Here is a 20,750-nt window from a genome sequence, read left to right on the forward strand (position 1 = left end):
CCCCCAGAATGCTGCCCATGATGGAATGTAGCCCTTGTGCTAGAAAATGTTCCCAGCCCCAATATATGAAAAAAAAGTTGAAAACAATATAATATTTAGAACAAACAAAGGACACTCCCCAACCCTTCAAAAACTAAACAAACCACCCCACATATGGAGAATTATTTGTTCTTCTGAATGTGAAGGAGTGGAGCAGCGGAAGGGGTCCATCACAACTATTTCAGGGACACAAAAAATGCCATTTTGATCAGGTCAGAGGGCAATTCTAGGTCAGCATCCTGTTCTTCCAGTGGCCAACCATATGCCTGGGGGAAGCTGAAACTAGGGCCTAAGAAAGTGCAACAGCAACCAGGGGCGTACCCAGGAGCAAAACTGGGGGGGGGGGGGAGCCATGGTCGTTCAGGTTCAAAAACAAAAACAGCTTCAAAAAACAAAAACAGCTTCAAAAAACAGAAAAACTTTCCACCACCCCCCAACAGAAAGCCCAAAATGGCTGAAAAACTCAGTTTCCCAGGATCCTCAGTCCTCGCAAAGGAACTACTCACCATGAAAGGGAACTCAGTTTCCCAAGCTCCCTTCTTGCCGGCACGATGTAGCGTGGATATAAAAAGCAGGTAGAGGAGGAGGGATGAGAACCCAGGCTAAGACCATGGTCTCGGATACGCCCCCTGACACTGCCCAAGTCTCAGCCTGCATCCCCATTTGACCAAGCAGGGTGCAGGCTAGGATCCGGTCTCTGATAGGCATGCCAGCTCTTTGTTGGCATGAGGGAGGGGGAAACAGCCGGCACAACACACACACACACACACACACACACAGTGGCCAACTGTGCCTCAGCAGGAGGGCAAGAGCTCAATTGTTATTGAGATTTTGGGAGGGGGAGAAAGACCAGTCGTTGAGCTTTTATTCAGGAGGAGAGCTTTTTTTTCCCTTTTAGGCTGCCAATAACCATTTAATATTTTTTGCTTTGGGGGGGGGCAGCTGCCCCCCTGCCTCTGGGTACGCCCATGACAGCACCCTCCCCACCTGTGATTCCCAGTGACTGATATTTAGGGGCATACTGACTCAAACAGTGGCAGTATTCAACCCAGAGTTATTTTTTATCCTCCTCATCATCATCATCCCCAGCCACTCTGGGCGCCTTACAGAATAGAGAAAACTTCCCAATACAAGGCTGCCTGGTTTATTATTATTTATTAAATGTGTAAAGGTAAAGGTAAAGGGACCCCTGACCATCAGGTCCAGTCGTGTCCGACTCTGGGGTTGCGGCGCTCATCTCGCTTTATAGGCCAAGGGAGCCGGCGTTTGTCCGCAGACAGCTTCCGGGTCATGTGGCCAGCATGACAAAGCAGCTTCTGGCGAACCAGAGCAGCGCACGGAAACGCCGTTTACCTTCCCGCTGGAGCAGTCCCTATTTATCTACTTGCACTTTGATGTGCTTTCGAACTGCTAGGTTGGCAGGAGCTGGGACCGAGCAACGGGAGCTCACCCCGTGGCAGGGATTCGAACCGCCGACCTTCTGATCAGCAAGCCCTAGACTCTGTGGTTTAACCCACAGCGCCACCTGGGTCCCTATTAAATGTGTATACCACTCTTAATCCGTACATCCCGGAGCAGTTCACAACACAAAGTTGCAATGATGCTATGCAATTCTGAGCGTGTCAGCACCCAAATAAGATCATCCATAGGGGAAAGGCCACAGCTCAGAGCTGGAGCTTCTCCTTTGAATATGGAAGGTCCCAGGCTCGATCCCCAGGGAGATACTGCTGTCTGAACCCCAGGAATCATGGGATCTTAGAGTTGGAAGGGACCCCGAGGGTCTTCTAGCCCAACCTCCTCCAATGCAGGAATCTCAGCTGAAGCATCTGTGACAGATGGCCATCCAACCTCTGCTTAAAAATCTCCAAGAAAGAAGAGTCCACCAGGAGAGTCCCAAGGGAGTCCATTCCACCGTCCAACAGCTCTTACTCCCAGACATTTAATTCTACCTGGTGTTTAGTTGGAATCTCCTTTCTTGTAACTTGAAGCCGTTGGTTTGGGTCCTACCCTATGGAGCAAGAGAAATCAAGCTTGCTCCCTCTTCCATGTGACAGCCCTTGAGATATTGGAAAAAATGCTATCATATCTCCTCTCAGTCTCCTCTTTTCCAGGCTAAACACACCCAGTTCCTTCAACCATTCCTCATAAGGCTTGGTTTCCAGACCCTTATCCTCAAAGGAGAGCCACTGCCAGTCAGAGCAGGCAATGCTGAACTAGTTGGGCAATGTTGTTGACTCAGAACAAGGCAGCTCCCTATCCTCGTATGAACCGGCCCCTTTTCTTATGTGATCCACGTGGTGATCTGTTATATATCAGAATCGTAGCAGCTGGAGCGTGTTTCAAGTGACTCCACGTGGGTGGACAAAGTAAGACAGTAAATCTCCTGCTCCTCCCCCCCCCAAATCAACACTAATTATATGGCCTTGTCTTGCTTCTTGTGTTGCTCTCAGGCTTTTGAACACTGCTTCAGTTTTATAACATTCCACTCTGCAGCTCTGTGATAAGACTCTTTGAATGCATTTTAATAGGGAACAATGACATGATGCTGACAAAAGCTCTCTCCGACAGGAGTAGGAGGAGAGCTGCGGAAAGGATGGGTCTAGGAAACGGGGTGTGTGGCTCTCTCCTTGTGTGTTTTATTTAACTGCTCTGTATCAGTAAAAGTGTCAGACAGAACAAACATGTTTATAACTGACCTACTTTCTCCAAGCACCAGCAGCAGCCAGAGGGGAGATGATTTTATTTTATTTTTTAAAACCCACCTAGGTTGAGTTTTTGTTTTTTTATATAACTTGAAGCAAGGGGGAGACGGGGCCAAAAATACATTTTAAAAAATCACCTGTGCTATTATGAACACCGACCTGATGATGTGCCGCATTAAAAAAACATTATGTGCTGTGATAAATTAGCTGTGTCTTGGTGCTCTGTGGAGCAACAGGACATTCGTAAGGCTTAATATTCACTGATTTTGGGTTGATGAGGACCCAGGCCAAATGTCTACCAGCGTCAGCCTAGCTGCTAACGGACAAACTTGGCAGATATCTACAAACCACAACATTTTCCCTTTCGCTCTTTTGACTCGCAGAGATTTCCCTCCCACAGGAGAAATGTTGCTTCTTCTCATTAATGCCCAGAGCCCCGACATTAGTAATTCAGATGTGAGCAATTCAGCCGTGGCAACAAATATTTATTTTGCGCTCTCCGCCTACATGCAGCAGCGATGAGGCCAGAGGAAGTGCTGTGGGGTTTCGTTTCTTCCAGAATAGAAAGCTCTGGTGACTCAGCAAACTAATCTAGGTTTGGGGCTGGTAGAGGGTATGAGAGCAAGCTTGCAAACCCGGTCCCTTGGTCTACACCATGGTTGTGAACTAGATAATCAGCATCCCAAAAGAATGAGCTGGGCTACAAGAATCGCTTCAAGCTGTGCAATACGAGACCTACCTCACAGGAAACCAGTAGGAGAACACTTCAATCTCCCAGGACATTCTATAAAAGATCTCAAAGTAGCTGTCTTAATACAAAGAAATTTCAGAAATAGACTGGAAAGAGAAGTGGCTGAATTACAACTAATCACCAAACTTAAAACCACGGAGAAACCTGGTCTGAACAAAGACATTGGATTCTTATCTCATTATACATAACAAAGCTATCTTTAGCCATCTCACCACTTGCCTTTCCCTGCAAGACTAATTACAGCCGTTAAGAGTCGTCAACAGGTTTTCCACACCTATCAGCTGATCACCCATTCCCACCACCCTTCTGAGCAATACCCCTCCCCACTCCCTCACTATATTTAAGGATCTGGTGACTTCTGTTTCAGTGTATCTGAAGAAGTGTGCATGCACACGAAAGCTCATACCAGGAACAAACTCAGTTGGTCTCTAAGGTGCTACTGGAAGGAATTTTCGATTTTGTTTTGACTATGGCAGACCAACACGGCTACCCACCTGTAACTACCTCACAGGGTTATTGTGATGGGACGCAGAAAGGCGGCAACCACCTTGAGCTCCTTGGATGAAAGGTGGGATATAAACCCTACAATAAATAATGATAAATTGTAATGGCCACAACATGATTTAACAGTGTTTGCAATGAGCACTTGCTCAAATTATGGCATATTTATGTTTACACACACACTCACACTCCTGTTGAAGGATGGATGGCGGCTGACAGATTGAGGTTGCATCAGACAAGACAGAAGTATTGTTTGGGGGGTACAGGGCACAGGCAGGTGTGGGGGACTCCTTGGTCCTCAAAGGGGTAACTGTGCCCCTGAAGGACCAGGTGTGAAGCCTGGGAGATATTTTGGACTTGCAGCTGTCCATGGAGGTGCAGGTCAATTCTGTGTCCAGGGCATCTGTCTACCAGCTCCATCTGGTAGGCAGGCTGAGACCCGATCTGCCTGCGGACAGTCTCGCCAGAGTGGTGCATGCTCTAGTTATCTCTTGCTTGGACTACTGCAATGCGATCTATGTGGAGTTACCTTTGAAGGTGACTCAAAAGGAATCCAGAATGTGGTAGCTAGATTGCTGACTCCCAGTGGCCACTGAGACCTTATAACACTTGTCCTGAAAGACCTACATTGCATCCCAGTACATTTCCCAGCACAATTCAAAGTGTTGGTGCTGACTTTTAAATCCTTAAATGGCCTTGGCCCAGTACACCTGAAGGAGTGTCTCCATCCCCATTGTTCAGCCTGGACACTGAGATCCAGCTCTGAGAGCCTTCTGGTGGTTCCCTCCCTGCGAGAAGTAAGGTTACAAGGAACCAGGCAGAGGGCCTTCTCAGTGGTGGTGCCCGCCGTGTGGAACACCCTCCCATCAGATGTCAAGGAAATAAACAACTATCTGACTTTTAGAAGACATCTGAAGGCAGCCCTGTTTAGGGAAGTTTTTAATGTTTGATATTTTATCATGCTTAATATTCTGTTGGGAGCTGCCTAGAGTGGCTGGGGAAACCGAGCCAGATGGGTGGGGTATAAATAATGAATTATTATTTATTATTTATTATTATTGCTAATTTGGAGCATTGGAGGTGAAGACGTACCATTGCCTTATAAAAGCATATATTGCCCGTATCATTTGTGATTTCATGTGTCTTCATGCCCAGAGGGAGGGAAGGATGGCAAACACATTCCCTGCTTATATTTGCAGCTGCACAATCAAGCAAGTAAATTATTTCCAAAGGCAGGCAGCGGTTAATCCAGCACCAGACTGGGAATGTAACAGTGCTTACCTGTAGTTCCACTGCTTCTAATGTCCTGCTATCAGTCCAGTTCCTTTGCTCTCTTTTTACAGCTAATTGCTTCTAACTGCCTTTCTGTCGCACCCCAAGAGGTTGACAGCTAGGATAGCTCAGTCAAGAGAGCAGGAGACTCTTAATCTCAGAGTCATGGGTTTGAGCCCCACGTTGGGCAAAAGATTCCCGCATCGCAAATGACCCTCGAGGTCCCTTCAAACTCTGCAATTCTATTATTTAATGACAGTTGTGACAATGCCCAGGCCAAAGGAGAATCTCCAGGACATTAAAGATAAATCAATTGCATTTGAAGCATGTGCTCCCTCACTCAACAATGGCTCTTTCTTGGCATGTGTCAATCTGTATCTTGATGGTGTCCCGTCATAGGTGTTTCAAATGAATTCCTCACTCATATGTTTCAGTCCATGTGTTGTTTCAAGAAGGTATAATTGGGTAAGTTTGCATTTAAATGTGATTTGTATTCAAATGACAACTGAAGCAAATTTCTACCCCATGAACCCCACAAAACCTCAATTGCAGAAAAGTGTTTGAACACCCCCCAACAACTTCTCAATCACACTTTTTATGATTAGTTTTCCATTATCAATTCAACTTTAAAACTTCAAATTGCAGAAAAAATGCACAGTAACACACACACACAACGCACGATGCAAAATTGTCATGGACTGGAAACCATCTGATCCTTCCCTGATATCCCATAGCCTTTTGTTCTTCTCCTTCTCCTTTTTGCAACCAAGTTTTATTGGGGCTGCTGTTCCTTTGTCTCAGGCAAGCCTCACAGTGGCAGTGAACCAATGCCATTTCCCAGCTTAAATGTCTGCACCATCTGGTAGGAGTCGTGTGCATCATTCTTCCCTTTAAGCTTCAGGTTTTGAACAGCTGCACAGCAAAAAGTGGGATTTTAAAAGAAGGCACATTTCTCTGGCTTTCTCCTTTTTTAATGGAATGTGCTGCTTTTTCTAACGAAGTAATCAACAACAGCGAACTTTTCAAATGAGATGGATTCCTACTCCCTATCACGTATGGTCTGTTGACTGATCTTGATCTTCAGAAGCAATTGAAATGTGCAACTCAGTAGAGCGAAGTATTTCAGACTTTAACTTTTCACCCTTTTCCTATGGACTTCCCTGATGCCAAATTCATGTATATCTCTCTGTAGAATCCCTGCATATACCTAAGGATTTTGGAGCATGCTATCTATTAGATTTATAACCCATCTTTCAGTTGAAGTCTTCAAAGTGGATTAGAAGATTAATAAACCACAATGGACATAGCAATTTAACAAAAAAACAAAAAACAAGGCTCATCAGGGGCAGGAGCAGGTTTTTGCTTCACCTTTCCCTTTCTGCATGGCATATTATGTAGGCCTGTTGGGCAGTGGCGTAGCGTGGGTTGTCAGCACCCGGGGCAAGGCAAGTAATTTGCGCCCCCTAACCCGTGGATTTTAGCTGGGATGAGGAGCGAAGGAGGCTCACCCCTTCTCCCCGGCTCCCTTTAAAAAAAAGCGGGGATAACCCGATCTGAAGGGGTGCCACGCACCCCTTCAGAACAGCTCATCCCCACTTGCTTTGAAGGGGGAATGCTCACCCCTTCTCCCTGACTCCCTTTAAAAAAAGTGGGGATGAGCCGCTCTGAAGGGGCCCACGCACCCCTTCAGAGGGCTTATCCCCACTTGCTTTGAAGGGAGCTGGGGAGGAGGGGTGAGCTTTCACCCCTGTCCCCAGCTCCCTTCAAAGCAAGCCCTGTCGCCAATCCCAAAAGCCTGCTTTTGAGATCGGCGGGAGGGCGCGGGGTGGAGAAATCAGCAGGGATGCAGCTCTCTCCACCCTGCGCCCAGCCGCCGATCCCATTCATCCCATTCAAACAAATTCATACAAAATAATCTGAAATGCCTGCAACAGTTATAGCAGCACAGAACTACATTTTCCAGTATAGTTAAAATAAATATTGTGTGATTTGGTTGATTTCCTTCCTTTTTGAAGCCTGAGTTTGAAGTGTATCTGTAAAACCAAAATATTATTCTCCGAAAGAGGGGTCTTTCTATTTGTGCGGTTTTTGTTTGTTTTTCAGAATGCAACTTTCAAGAAAATAATATGGTTTAAAGCCCTTGACATTTCAGAGCTCTGAGGAGCACCCTTCATAAACTCTATCCAATCTAGTTTAAAACAACAATTTCACACTGGGTATATCTTTCTCTGGACATTTCGAGTGAGCTTTGTGATTACAATTGTAAATCTCTGAATGCAAAAGTTTGGAACTTGAAAGGTATACATTTATTCCAGGAGGAGAAAGTCAATTATTAATTACTTTAGACCTTTGGAGGCGTGCAGGAATGAAATCAGGAGCCGCATTTATTTATTTTTAAACTCACTAGTGAGATTCAAGCAATGATCAGCAGTGGTGAAGAGAAGCCACGCTGTGTGTAAATAATCTATGTCTTAAATGCGGCGCGTTTGGAAATGTAAATGAAAAGCTCCGCGGCTCGATGTTCAATATGCTGTGTCAATTTGCATATCATCTTGTCTCTCCTTTCAAGTCTCCAGGACCAACAGCTGGGACTTGTCAGGAGAAGGGCAGAGTGAAAACTCAGAGGGGGCATCTCAGAAGCTGTGTCAGCTTATCTTTTGCATTCCGTGAGAAATGTAATTGCAAGAGAGGCCATTAAGAGGGGGCTGAAAAGATGTGCAGCGGCTGCTTAATTTCTTGGTTAACAGTAGTGGCACAATATCTGGGAAGAGCAGAGAGACATAACGGAAAAGTGCTGAGCGTGCTCCTTCCAAGTCACCTCCCCACCCCACCCCCAGATCCTCTCAAAGCTGATGCCTGTGCAGTTAAGGGGAACAATGGGGCTTTGTTGTGGGTATCTAGGGTTGCCCTTCATCTCTCCTGTCCTCAACTCCTGCCTTTCTTTGCAGTCCTTAGATTCCACCCCTCCCCCTGCCCTTTTAGCTTCCTTGAAGTCCTTTGTTGTCCCAAGCACTTCTGAAAATGACTCTGCAGCTGCAGTCCAAGTTTCTTTTGAAAAAGTCATTTAAAGCAAACTTCCTCAACCTGCGGCACTCCAGGTTTTTGCTCTAGGAAGTATTATTCACAGGGGGGGGGGTTCCTCTTGGAGGGTCCAAGTACGGAGGCTGACCCCAAGTTCCCAGTCAGCCAGCCTTTATTCCATAATGCATTACAGGACAAAGTTCAAAGAATATGAGAGAACATTTCCAATAGGACACACACTACATATGACATACATGTTAAGTATAATTGTTTAATTGACACTGTAATGGAGATGCCAAAGGGTTTAGCTGAGAGATTCCCTTAAAGCTAAAGAACAGGAAGAAGTGGTCTATGAGCTCCTTGATGGGTCAATAATTAACTGCTGTTGTTCTCTAGCAGCTAACATGTGAGTGTTTAACCTTAGATCAGGTATCTGGTTGCAAATCTCCATTTTGAGGGGGAGTTGCCTTTGGTCTTTGTTCTCAGCCATTAATGGAAGTAACATGTAAATGACTCACTCCAGGAGCACACAGCCTCAGGGTGTAATTGAGGCTGTAACTGTATCCTGTGTAAAGTTGTTTATAAGATGCTGAGCCTGTGCTGGACATTATTTGGATATATCTTTGATGTTTCTGTTCTGTTTTTGAAGAAAGTTCTGCAGCTAAAGTTTTGAATAATATCTAATGGGTCTGGACAATGCTTTATTCCAAAAGGAGTTAGTTTTTATGCATCCAGCCACTTCAAACTGCAGAATATTAATAACTGAAATAATATATTCACCTTCGATTTTCATAATTTACTCATTCACCTTCTGCCACCTCAGCACCTCACCATCTCTCATCCAACCACAGTCCTTGAAATGCAACTTACTTATTCCATTATTCACTGTACATGCTAAAACCTTCCTTGTACATTATATTGAGATATATATATATATATCCCTACTCTAACATCTAGCCATTAGTTTCTCCTGGAGCCTTATTTGCCCCTACGGGTTCGCCCGGTTGCGCCCGGTGAGAAAACATGGAAGCAGAAAAGACACCTGAGGCTGCTGGCTTCAGAGAGAGAAAGATTTATTTTTCTGCATGCAGAGGTACCTGTGGTGTTCAGACAGCAAAGCAAGTACAAAACTAGTCAATTTTCAGACAGTTCTTATAGGCAGTTCTCTGGCTCTCTTCCCACCCCAGAAATCTGCCTCTTGTACATCCTTGTCCATTTAAGGAACATTTCCTGTTGTACATTTCCTGTTGTACATTTCCTGTTGTACATATAAGGCAAAAAGACATTTAGCCCTGAGTTGGTTCATGCGCACTTCAGCAAGGCCATCCTCTCTGTGACCTAGACAATTCCTCTCTGTGCAAGGACAGTTACTCTCTGTGCAAGGTCGACTTTCTACTGTTATCTCCAGACTCTTAGTCATAGCTTGCCAGAAAGAAGTGCAATGCAAACTCAAAGTTCACAGCTTTACAGAGAGGTTTCATAAAGAAAAGCTTAAAAAGTTATTTTATACTTCTGGACTAACATTACATTCAGGTAAATATATACAGGTTAGCTAATTAACCCTTTCACTCCCTTAATTGGTTCTTACCCTCTTGCATACATGACACTACCTCACCAAAAATGGATTGTTGCTATAATGATTTTGTTATTGCGCGCGCGCGCACACACACACACACACACACACACACAGTGGCACTGGAATATTCAGGTCCCTGCCTGCAGGAACTTACCATACACACCACACGTTAAAAGTACATTGCAACTGAAAGCACAATCCTGCATACATCTCCAACGGATTTATTGCAACAAAATAAAACATGTGTGGAATATTGCGGTGCTCTGGGGTGAGCTGCAGCACCAACAAAGCAGAACGCTTCACCTCCACGCCTATCACTTGAGCACTTCCTGTAGCAGCATGGGAAGGAAAAACTCTGTCTCTCCCTTTGGCATGCAGATTGAAGTGCAGATGAAACTACCAGGGGTAACCACATACCTTCTGCTCCCTGCTCACGGAGCACTGGAGGGGCAGGTGGGAGGACACTGGAGGAGTGGGAGGAGAGACTTGGGGGCAAAAGCAATGGTGCTGATGTAGAATAGAATGTCCCTATTTCCATCTGAGAAATGTTGGAGGGTGAACAGAGGACAGATGGCAGAAGTTAGACTAGTTCCTAGATTCAGGCTCAGTGGTGTGAGGGTCCAGATCCAGCACCCCTGGGGCTGTGCTACCAACCCTTTTGATCCCATGGGCTCCTCTCTTTTCAGTTCAGTGCTCAAATCTCTGCTGGAAGTCCAGTTTCCATGGCAAAAAGGTGATACAAGTGGGAGCATGAAATGACAAACCTTTTGCAGATACATAATGAAGGCTGATGAAACTGGAGTGTAGAAACACAAGGCATTCAAATAGATTCTCGGACAAATGCATCCCTTAAAGGCTGGGATAAGGAACTGGTGGGCCCTCTAGATGCTGCTAGACTCCAACTCCTGTCAGCCTTAGCCAGCATGTGCAGAGGTCTGGAATGGAGGGAGTTGGAGTCCAGCAATGTGCAGAGGGACAAAGGTTCCCCAGTCCTGCTTTAACCTGTGCTACCCATGCCCCATCTAAAACAAAAACCTAAGAGGAGATTCTAGGGATAAGTGAATCTGTAAATTCTGGTTTCTCTCTGTTTCTTAACCCCCCCCCCCCATCTTAATTCCGTATCTTCACATTTCCACATCAGATTCTGATTTGAAAGGAGAAGCCCTCATGAAAATTCTCCAGTACATTTATCCTAATGTGCACACTTTGAACTTAATATGCACATTTTTGCAAAGCAATATCCCCCAACATAATTCATTTTTTTGTTCCTGTTTTCACTAATATGTGCATTTCTATGAATGCACTTATTCTAGTGCAGGCATTCTTATTTTTTGTACACATTCTGTGGCTGTAGAAATGTAGAGAAGTGCAAATTTCAAAGGATGGCTTCATTTCAGTTTGTGTATCATTTCAGAAAGTGTAAACTATGTAAGCTTGCCTTCAGGTGCAAACTGAATCAAATTTCCCCCTATCCCTGTTAGTCCCACAAGCATTATTGTAACAAAGCACTGGGCTTCCCTACCTATACACTGCAGAAATACAGGAACCATGTAAAAATGTATTGTTTATTTGTCCCTGCGTTCGCTGCCCTCACCGAAGCTTTTCCTGCTGTTGCAAAGATTCCACAGATAATGGCGTGATTAGTGGATAAATATTTTGGCGCACATAAAAAAAAGTCTGCCAGCCACAGGAAATTGGATGTGCCTCAGTCGTTCTGTCATTCAGCCATCCTCAGTAGAGCTTTTAATCCTATATAACAATCCTGGTATTTTGTCTTGCAGTATCAACTTCTCATCTCACATCGTTAATAGCTAATTCCCTACATTCCACTACAGCTCAGTTGCGCAGTAAACAATGTTCCACGGGCTGCCAAAAGGCAAACAGCAACAATGTTCTTTTAGCATGTGGCGCAGTGAATGAGAGAGATTATCTCAGGGGGGAAACACAATGGAGTAGCTTTGGGAGTCCTCCCAACACGGGATTATGGAATGTGAAGCACTCTGTAGAACTGTAATTTCGGGGCATCATTGCCACTTGGGTTCATTTGCTTTGAATGCCCTCTCTTGTTTCATAATTTAAGATTATGTTACAATGATAATGCAACACACAAAAAGGCGATTGTAGAAACGGAAAAGATTCAGAAAAGGGCAACCAAAGTGACTCTCCTATGAAGAAAGATTGCAGCATTTGGTCTTTTTAGAGAGAAGATAACAAGATAGCTCAACTGGTTAGGGCATGGTGCTCATAATGCCAAGATTGCACGTTCGATCCCCATATGGGACAGCTGCACATCCCTGGACTAGAATTCAGGCATGTCCAACCGGCCAATCTGGTAAATCCCCCCCCCAAAAAAAGCTAAACCAATGTGTTGTAGTGGTTAAGAGCAGTGGATTTGTAATCTGGTGAACAGGGTTCGATTCCCTGCTCTTCTCGGTAGTGGCGCCCGCCCTGTGGAACACCCTCCCATCAGATGTCAAGGAAACAAACAACTATCTGACTTTTAGAAGACATCTGAAGGCAGCCCTGTTTAGGGAAGTTTTTGATGTTTGATGTTTTATCATGGTTGATATTCTGTTGGGAGCTGCCCAGAGTGGCTGGGGAAACCCAGCCAGATGGGCGGGGTATAAATTATGATTATTATTATTATTATTCCCTAGGCCAGTGCATAAAAGCACAACAGGCCACTATTTAAAAAAGGCATAGGCAAACTCGGTCCTCCAGATGTTTTGGGACTACAATTCCCATCACCCCTGACCATGTTAGCTAGGGATGATGGGAGCTGTAGTCCCCAAACATCTGGAGGACCGAGCTTGCCTATACCTGGTTTAAAATATTTACCCACTTATTCCCATCCAACCCCTCTTGAGTGCCTTCATTTCCATCATGCTACCTAGTTACAGCTGCATTTCCTGACTTCCTCTCTGCCCTCTCCTTTTCCTCCCCTCCTCCTGAAGCTTATCTCAATGAGGACTGTCTGGCAGCCTCTGAAAAGAAGAAAGAGAAGCTGAATTGAGCTGACAGCTAGTGTTTCCATCAGATAAACTAAAGTTCAAACAAGTAGAACTCTTTTGCTTTTCAAAGGCCCAAGCTCGCCTGACGCTTTCTCATGCAATTCGTATCTTTCCATTAGCGCAGAATCGCTGTCACTTCCTTTGTGCGGTGTGTCGAGAGCCATCCACTCTGCGCCGGCCAATTTTCCACAAGGATAAACACCCTGGCAGTGGTCAAGAGCTCCCCGGCGCATATCAACATGGAGCACAACCTTGTTAGATCCCCCCTTGCCCCCCGCTTGACACACACACACACACACACACACACACACACACACACACACATCATTCTTTTCCTTTTCTTCTCCTCCTCTTCCATAACCTGCCCCACCATCTTTCTTGGATCCCACCCTGTATTTCTAACAAGAATGTCAGGGAGAACTCAACTTCTTCTGTCAGTCCCAATTTACACCTGTTACAGGTAGGCATAGCCTCCATTCATTCACCTGTCCCACTTAGAGCTACTCTTTACCACTTGGAGGATCATTCTACCATCAAGAGAGTCTTCTGAGAATATAGAGAGAGACACCTAGATTAGGAGTGGGCCAAAACTGCTCATATAAATTCTTTTTTTTTTTTTCAGAACCTACCTTCAAATTCCCCCAAAGACTTCTTTGTTTTTATTATTTATTTCCAATACTTATTGATCACTTTTCACCATAGTCACAAAGCTGTTTACATAACAGCCAGTAAAGCAATCAATCAAATAATAAAGTGCTTAGGAATGAAAACAAACAAACCATGGGTAAAGACGTAAGTACCAAAAATTGGCATAATATAACTTACTTCTAACGTCAGCTAAAGGAGGAAGGTCTTTGCCAAGCACCTCAAGTTCAGCAGGTCTGCCGAATCACACCTGGGAGGCAGTTTCAGAGGGTTGGGCACACAATACTAAAGGCACAGCTTGTTGTGGATACAAGTCATGCATCTGAGACATGGGGGTGGTCGCCAACAGTGAATACCCTGAAGTTCTCAGTGAATGGGCAGGGGGTACAAGGAATCAGACACTCTTTAAGGTATCCTGGGCCCAAACTGTTAATGTTTCTGTTTCTCTAGTCTTTAGGATTCCAGTGAGTGCATCATTCTGAGCTTGCCCTAGTGTTACAGTGTTGTCAAGGGCAGTGTGTGTATTTATCTCTCTCTCTCCTTCCCATAAATGTTGCTCCAGCACTCTGCAGCCTCGCCAGCTGTCTGCACTTCCTGATCTAATGAATCTACTTTAATATATAATCCTCTGGCCTTTGTTTGAAGTCCAGACACCTGGGAAGGCTGTAAAGTGCAGACCACTGGTGAGTTGGTTTGTGGAGTGAAAGAAAGGACACTCACAAACAGCCATTGGCCAAATCTAAAGGAAAGTAAGCATGACTCAAACCCCGCACACCACCCATGAGTATTTACAATTTCCAATCTTGTTTGATCATTTTCAAATGCATCATTCTTCTCATTGATTGATGGAGAATGGTCTGGAGGTTTAATGAATGCTCAGCCTTTCCTTTTGAGGGGAATGAATTTCCCTTAAATAGACAGCTGCTGCCACCCAGTGTGGACAACACTGAGCTGGAAAAACCAGTGGTCTGACTCAGTCTATAAGGATCCTTCCTCTGCTCCTTTCCCCCTCTTTGATCTCTGCATCATTCAGTTCACCCACCCATGGGCAGTATGGGCTTTTCTAGACACCCTTTGAGATCTGCATAGCAATTTTTTGTGGTATTCCTCAACTGGCTTTCCAGTGAACTTTGTTTTCACCTACTCTGCACTGTCCCTTTCATGATTGGGTTGCAGAAGGTGTTGGCTTGCTTGCTTGGCTGTTTCGTTTTGCTTCCAGTTGACATTTAATGTGGGCAGGTAAGCAGGTTAGGATTAATGCCAGTGATAAGCACCCTGAGACACTCTTGACTGAAGGACGTTTCTCCATCTTCTTTTGCCAAGGGATTGGGAGGCTCCTTGGTTTCATATTATTGGTGCCTGATGTGTGCTCCCTGCAGAATGATGAGCTTTGGAGTGGAGTGCCTAGCTCAGATCCAAACAGCTGTTGTTCCCTTATACAGGGAGGTACAAAGATATACCTCTCGTCACCACCCACTTATGGTGATTGGGCTTTGCTGGGGTGGTTTTGCCCAAGTTGGTTGGCATGACCTCCTCTCTCTGCCTAGATATGTCCCATCTGCTTGCCATGGAAGAATTTGATTTGCTTTGTTTCATATTCTCATGTGATGCTGAATAAACACAATGATAAACCAAAAGTCCTGTCTCTCGAGCCTTCATCCCAGGTGCACAGGCAAACATTGCTTCTCCTGGAACGTTTCTTCAAAATAAAGTTTAGATATATGCAAGGTCACGAAAGGAAAGGGAACCCTGCCTTGAAAACAGAGCCAGAGATCACAAACAATTTCCCCAAAGCAGCATAAGCAAATTAAAATGAAAGGAATGGGCCAGTGAGCTGTAACTGCACAGCATCCCTTTATCAACTGCTGATGGATTATTGCGAATGCACGTTGATCCATTGCTGCATTCTCCAGTTCAGTGAGCTCAAACAGATGCTTCAAGGCTGAAGGTAGTCCGCAACAAATGCTGTAATTTGTGGCTGAGCCACTGCAAATGAAACACAGCGACTGGGCCAGCTGAGCTGAAACAGAACGATAAGTAACAGTGGCTCAGAGTATTTTAGGCAACTCAGAACATTGGTGGATGGGGAGATAAGGAAATAAGGGAAATGCTGGATGCCGGAAAATGATTTTGAAGATGTTAAAAGCTCTAAAAATCAACCCACCTATCACAATTAGGATATGAGCCCAATTTGCAATTTCAACATGTCTTTCTGAAAAGTACTAGGACAGACTTCCGCAAAATGGTATCCTTCAGATGTTTCGAAATACAACTCCTACCAGCCCCACCACCAACTGATTAGATAAATTTGATTGAACCATTAAATTTCTATACCACTTGATATATAAAATATATATCTAAGTAGTATACAGAAAACTGAAGCAACACCAAAACAAACAAAATAGTACAAAAATACACAATTACATATAAAAAAATTGTACAAATACAAAGCTACTATATATATACATACACAATGGTACCTCGACTTACAAATTTAATCCGTTCCGAATGCACATTTGTAGGTCGAAAAATTCATAAGTCGGAAAAAGCGATTTCCCCATAGGAATGCATTGGAAACGAAAAATTCGGAAAAATTCATAAATCGAGTAGCTTGCATATGTGCCCTAGACTGCCGGGGGGGGGGGGCAAGGATTAAGCTGTAGCCTTGTGAGAAGCTTCTCAGCACTGCAGGATTGTAGCTGGAGAGCTTATTGAGCAGCATTTGCCCCAGCAATTTATACTGCATAGCTACACATGCAGTGGAAGTCTATCTTTATCTCAGTAATCTCTGTTAATCCGCTGGTGGCCTTTTTGTTTTAAACATCTGGACAGTTTTATGGCTGGCGAGAATTAAGGTGCTGAGCATCAGAAAACAAACCGCTTAGTGATCCTTTCAAATAAACAAGGCTTTCTCTGAAACATTAACCTTTGGGGTCGGGGAAGAGAGAGAGAGAGAGAGAGAGAGAGAGAGAGAGAGAGAGAGAGAGAGAGAGAGAGAGAGAGAGAGAGAGAAACAGGCCTCCCCGCCACCTCCAGTTAGTTCTAAAAATTGGAGTGAGTTCTTTTTAAGATCTTCAATCTCCAGGTAACCTGTTTGCCATGCAAATAATCTCAAGGCGTTTAATGGGCTCTTGGCTGTAACAGAGCAATGTGAGTGTGTATTTAAAAAAATAGAATGTCAAGCAATGAGATGCATCCTAATCTGATCCCTCTCGTCACTGTTTTTGTGTTGGTTGAAACACACACACACACACACACACACACACACACAAATGTGCGACAGGTGGGTGCTCCTCAGCCTGCAATATAGTTGTCAGCATCCTTCCAGAAATGGCTAAATTCAGGCTAATGCGCTCGCATGTTCATCAACAAGCCTTTCCATGTGTCTTGGATGCTGAAACGGGAAACAGGAATGTGAGGACGAAGGCGCCGTTTCGTCAAAAGCATTTGCATTTTCTCTGCATGCCTCCGGTTCCAAAACCGACGGGAAGGCCCAGAGCTGCAGAGTGACAGCTACACGGAAGCAGAAATAGTCACATGCTTGCACAAATCACAGTCTGCTGCAATCGGCAGCACAATACAAAACCTTTCAAGAACCTCAGGGGCTTATCAGCCTATAAATACAACCCAATGGCATATGATTTTGTGATGACTGTAAAAGGAAAGTGCCGGTTGAGGTCTCTCACCCCACCCCCTTCTTTAGAACGATGTTGGCACACATTAATCCAAGGAACAGGAACTCTGATACTAAAGGATCAGCACCAGGAGACGCAGTGTGGTGTAGTGGTTAGAGTGCTGGAGTAGAGCTTCACTCAGCCATCAAGCTCACTGGGTGACACTGTGCCAGTCACTGAATCTTATCGTAACCTACATTTCTGGGTTGTTGTGAGAATAAATGGGATGGGGGAGTGTGCCTGCTGCCTGGAGCCCATTGAAGAAAAGGGAAAGGGACCAGATGACTCCTTCTCTAGCCCTCCTCATATAGCTGCAACTCCTGAATCGTGGGGGTTTGGACTTGATGATCCTTTGAGTCCCTTCCAACTCTACACAGGAAACAACTTTCAGGCACCTGAGCTGCCAAACTGCCTACCACTTGCCTCCAATATTATAGTTTATCTTTCCATCTTTCTTGGAAAATGTTTTGGATGACACTGGAGAGGAGGAGGAGGAAGGAGAAGGAGAAGAAGAAGAGGAAGAGGAAGAAGAAGAAGAAGAAGAAGAAGAAGAAGAAGAAGAAGAAGAAGAAGAGGAGGAGGAGGAGGAGGAGGAGGAGGAGGAGGAGGAGGAGGAGGAGTTTGAATTTGATATCCCGCTTTATCACTACCCGAAGGAATCTCAAAGCAGCTAACATTCTCCTTTCCCTTGCTCCCCCACAACAAACACTCTGTGAGGTGAGTGGGTCTGAGAGACTTCAAGGAAGTGTCACTAGCCCAAGGTCACCCAGCAGCTGCATGTGGAAGAGTGGAGACACGAATCTGGTTCACCAGATTACGAGTCTACCGCTCTTAACCACTACACCACACTGGCTCTCATTTTAAGTGAATTCAGACTACAGTACTTGAAATTATTCCAGGAGGCAAGAGAGGACTCTTTTTTTAGGTGTGCTCACCCTGGAGATCAGTGGGGAGTGAGGGATGTCAGGCGGCCTTCTCGAGGAGTCAGACGCCGGCTCCTTTGGCTGGGATGGATGACTGAGCATGCACACCAATGCCCACCCCTGTCAGCTTGGAGAACATGCTCTGATTGTGAAGCAGGGACACAAAGCGTATGCCCTGTCAGACTCTGTTCCATTGTTTTGCTTCAATGTTTTCTGTTGCACATGAAAAAAAGAAAGGGGCGGCGGGGGGGGGGGGAGAGAATGTAAAGAGCATTCTGAATAAGGCTGGGTATTTATTTGTTTTTTAAGAGCTTTATTTTAATGAGTGGTTGACTTTGGAGAGGCAATGGCAAGCACTGAAAGATGTCACCCACATTGTTGTCATTAACTGCAAAAAGGACCCCTTTAAAATAATAATAATAATAATAATAATAATAATAATAATAATAATAATAATAATAATAAATTGCTTGTCTATCTCCTGGGGGCAGCTTCATCTATGATGCAACGGAGAGTCCCCTTTTCCCCTGAGATGTAAGAAGTATGCAAAGCTCACACATAATGATTCATCCCAATGCTTTCCTGACACATGTGATGAAGCTCTCAGGAAGCAATAGAATGGAATAACCTTTTGAAAAATCATGGTTTTGTTTTGCAAGTCCAAAGCTGACAATTGGGGGTGGGGTGGGGGGGCAAAATGTGATGTTCCCTAGTCACTACACTGAGCGGGCAAAGTCAGGTTGGAATATAATCACACCCCTATCATACTGCCCATTCGCTCAGGAAACTTGTGTGTGTGTGTGTGTGTGTGTGTGTGTGTGTGTACAGATGCATGCGTGCAGAGCTCCCGGGTGCCAGAATCCTCGCTGAATGACGCATAGTGGTTAGAGCAGTTAGACCGCAGCTATAGAGATGGATAGAATCAGAGAATTTGAAAACAATATCCTCCCGCTTTACTTTGTTTCAATTTACAGTGGTACCTTGGTTGTCAAATTTAATCTGTTCCGGGAGTCCGTTCAACTCCCAGGACCATTCAAAAACCAAGGTGCGGCTTCTGTTTGGATGCAGGAGCTTCCTGCACTCAATCAGAAGCTGCAGAAGCCACACCAGACGTTCAGCTTCCAAAAAACGTTCACAAACCAGAACTCTTACTTCCGGGTTTGTGACATTCGGGAGCCAATTTGTTTGAGAGCCAAGCCATTCTCCAACCAAGGTACCACTGTAATTATATTGTATTTCTATAAGCTATTATATAAATAATTAGTCATAGAATCACAGAATTGTAGAGTTGGAAGGGACCCAGAGGATCATCTAGTCCAACCCCCTGCAATGCAGGGATACAGGAGCCTCTTGCTCTGTGCCTTCAAAAGTGAGTAACTCTTCCTTTTTAAAATAAGAACACCAAGTCCAAATTGTAGCTATTTGCTCACAGCTTGGAGAGTATATTCACCAGCCCTGCATTTCCAAGGGGTCTTCTGTGGCAGAGTAGGCTTCTTTAAAAATATATTTATTAAGTTTTATATAAACAACAACAATCAACACAAGCAAACCAATACTAGACAATACAACCATAAAAAGGGGGGGGGGGAGAAAAATACAAAATTTCATTTAAAACAAAAAAACCTTGTACTATCCCTAACATGTATCCTTTACATTGTATCCTGACTTCCTCCTGTCTCCACCCTCTGCGTTCCTTGTGAATCTTTAGTAATTTCTTACCATCTTAAAACATCTTAGTTTACTATATAAAAAAATCATTAATCTTATCTATTATCTTAACTCATTCCCTCACAATTTCAACACACTTAACCAAACTCTAAATCTACAGTCTAACTTTTCTTCCAAATTATATCTAATTTTCAATCATACAATGGTTTTTTTTAAAATATAATTTAATTTTTCCCACTCTTCTTCCACCGTGTTATCCCTCTGGTCACAAAGTTTCCCGGTCATCTCAGCGAGCTCCATATAGTCCATCATTTTCATCTGCCATGTGGCAGAGTAGGCTTCAAGACAGACAGACACGCACGTAAGTTTAAAATGGGTTGTTGTTTTTTTAACTCAATGATGTCAGGTATTTCTGGATTCAACTGAAGCAAGGAAGAAAGAGAAACTAAACATAGAAATCTCAGGAAGGCTACTTTAGCTTTCTGTAGCGGCTGATTTTCCCTCCGTAAAGTGGGTATTGGTTACGTGCTGTTGCTTATTCCAAGAGGACTTCAGCTGGTAGAGGTGGGACTAGGATATCCACAGCAGAGCTTGACAAAAGGCCCAACAGGAGTGCCTGAGCTACGCCACTTTATACTGAAGGTGGGAGATCAAATGGCTGAAATGCGATGATTGTTGGGAACTGCCTTATATCAAGTCAGACAGTGGGTCCATCCAGCTCCATAATGTCTCCATGGAGTGGTTGTTTCAGACAAGGCTTGTTCCTAGATGCCACCTGGGAATGCTGGGGATCAAATCTGGGACCTTTGGCAGGCAAAGTAGGCTATTGGGCTACAGCCAGTTCCTGAAGCTCATTTTCTTGCAGGCAGAATGCTGGCATGCCATGAAGAAAGTGAGATGACACCCCTTCTCTCTGAGATAGTCTAAAGTGGTACAGCTCAGGCAGTCCTGTGACAACTGGGCCTTT

This window comes from Lacerta agilis, chromosome 7 (genome assembly GCF_009819535.1).
Source record: "Lacerta agilis isolate rLacAgi1 chromosome 7, rLacAgi1.pri, whole genome shotgun sequence".
Classification (NCBI taxonomy): Eukaryota; Metazoa; Chordata; class Lepidosauria; order Squamata; family Lacertidae; genus Lacerta; species Lacerta agilis.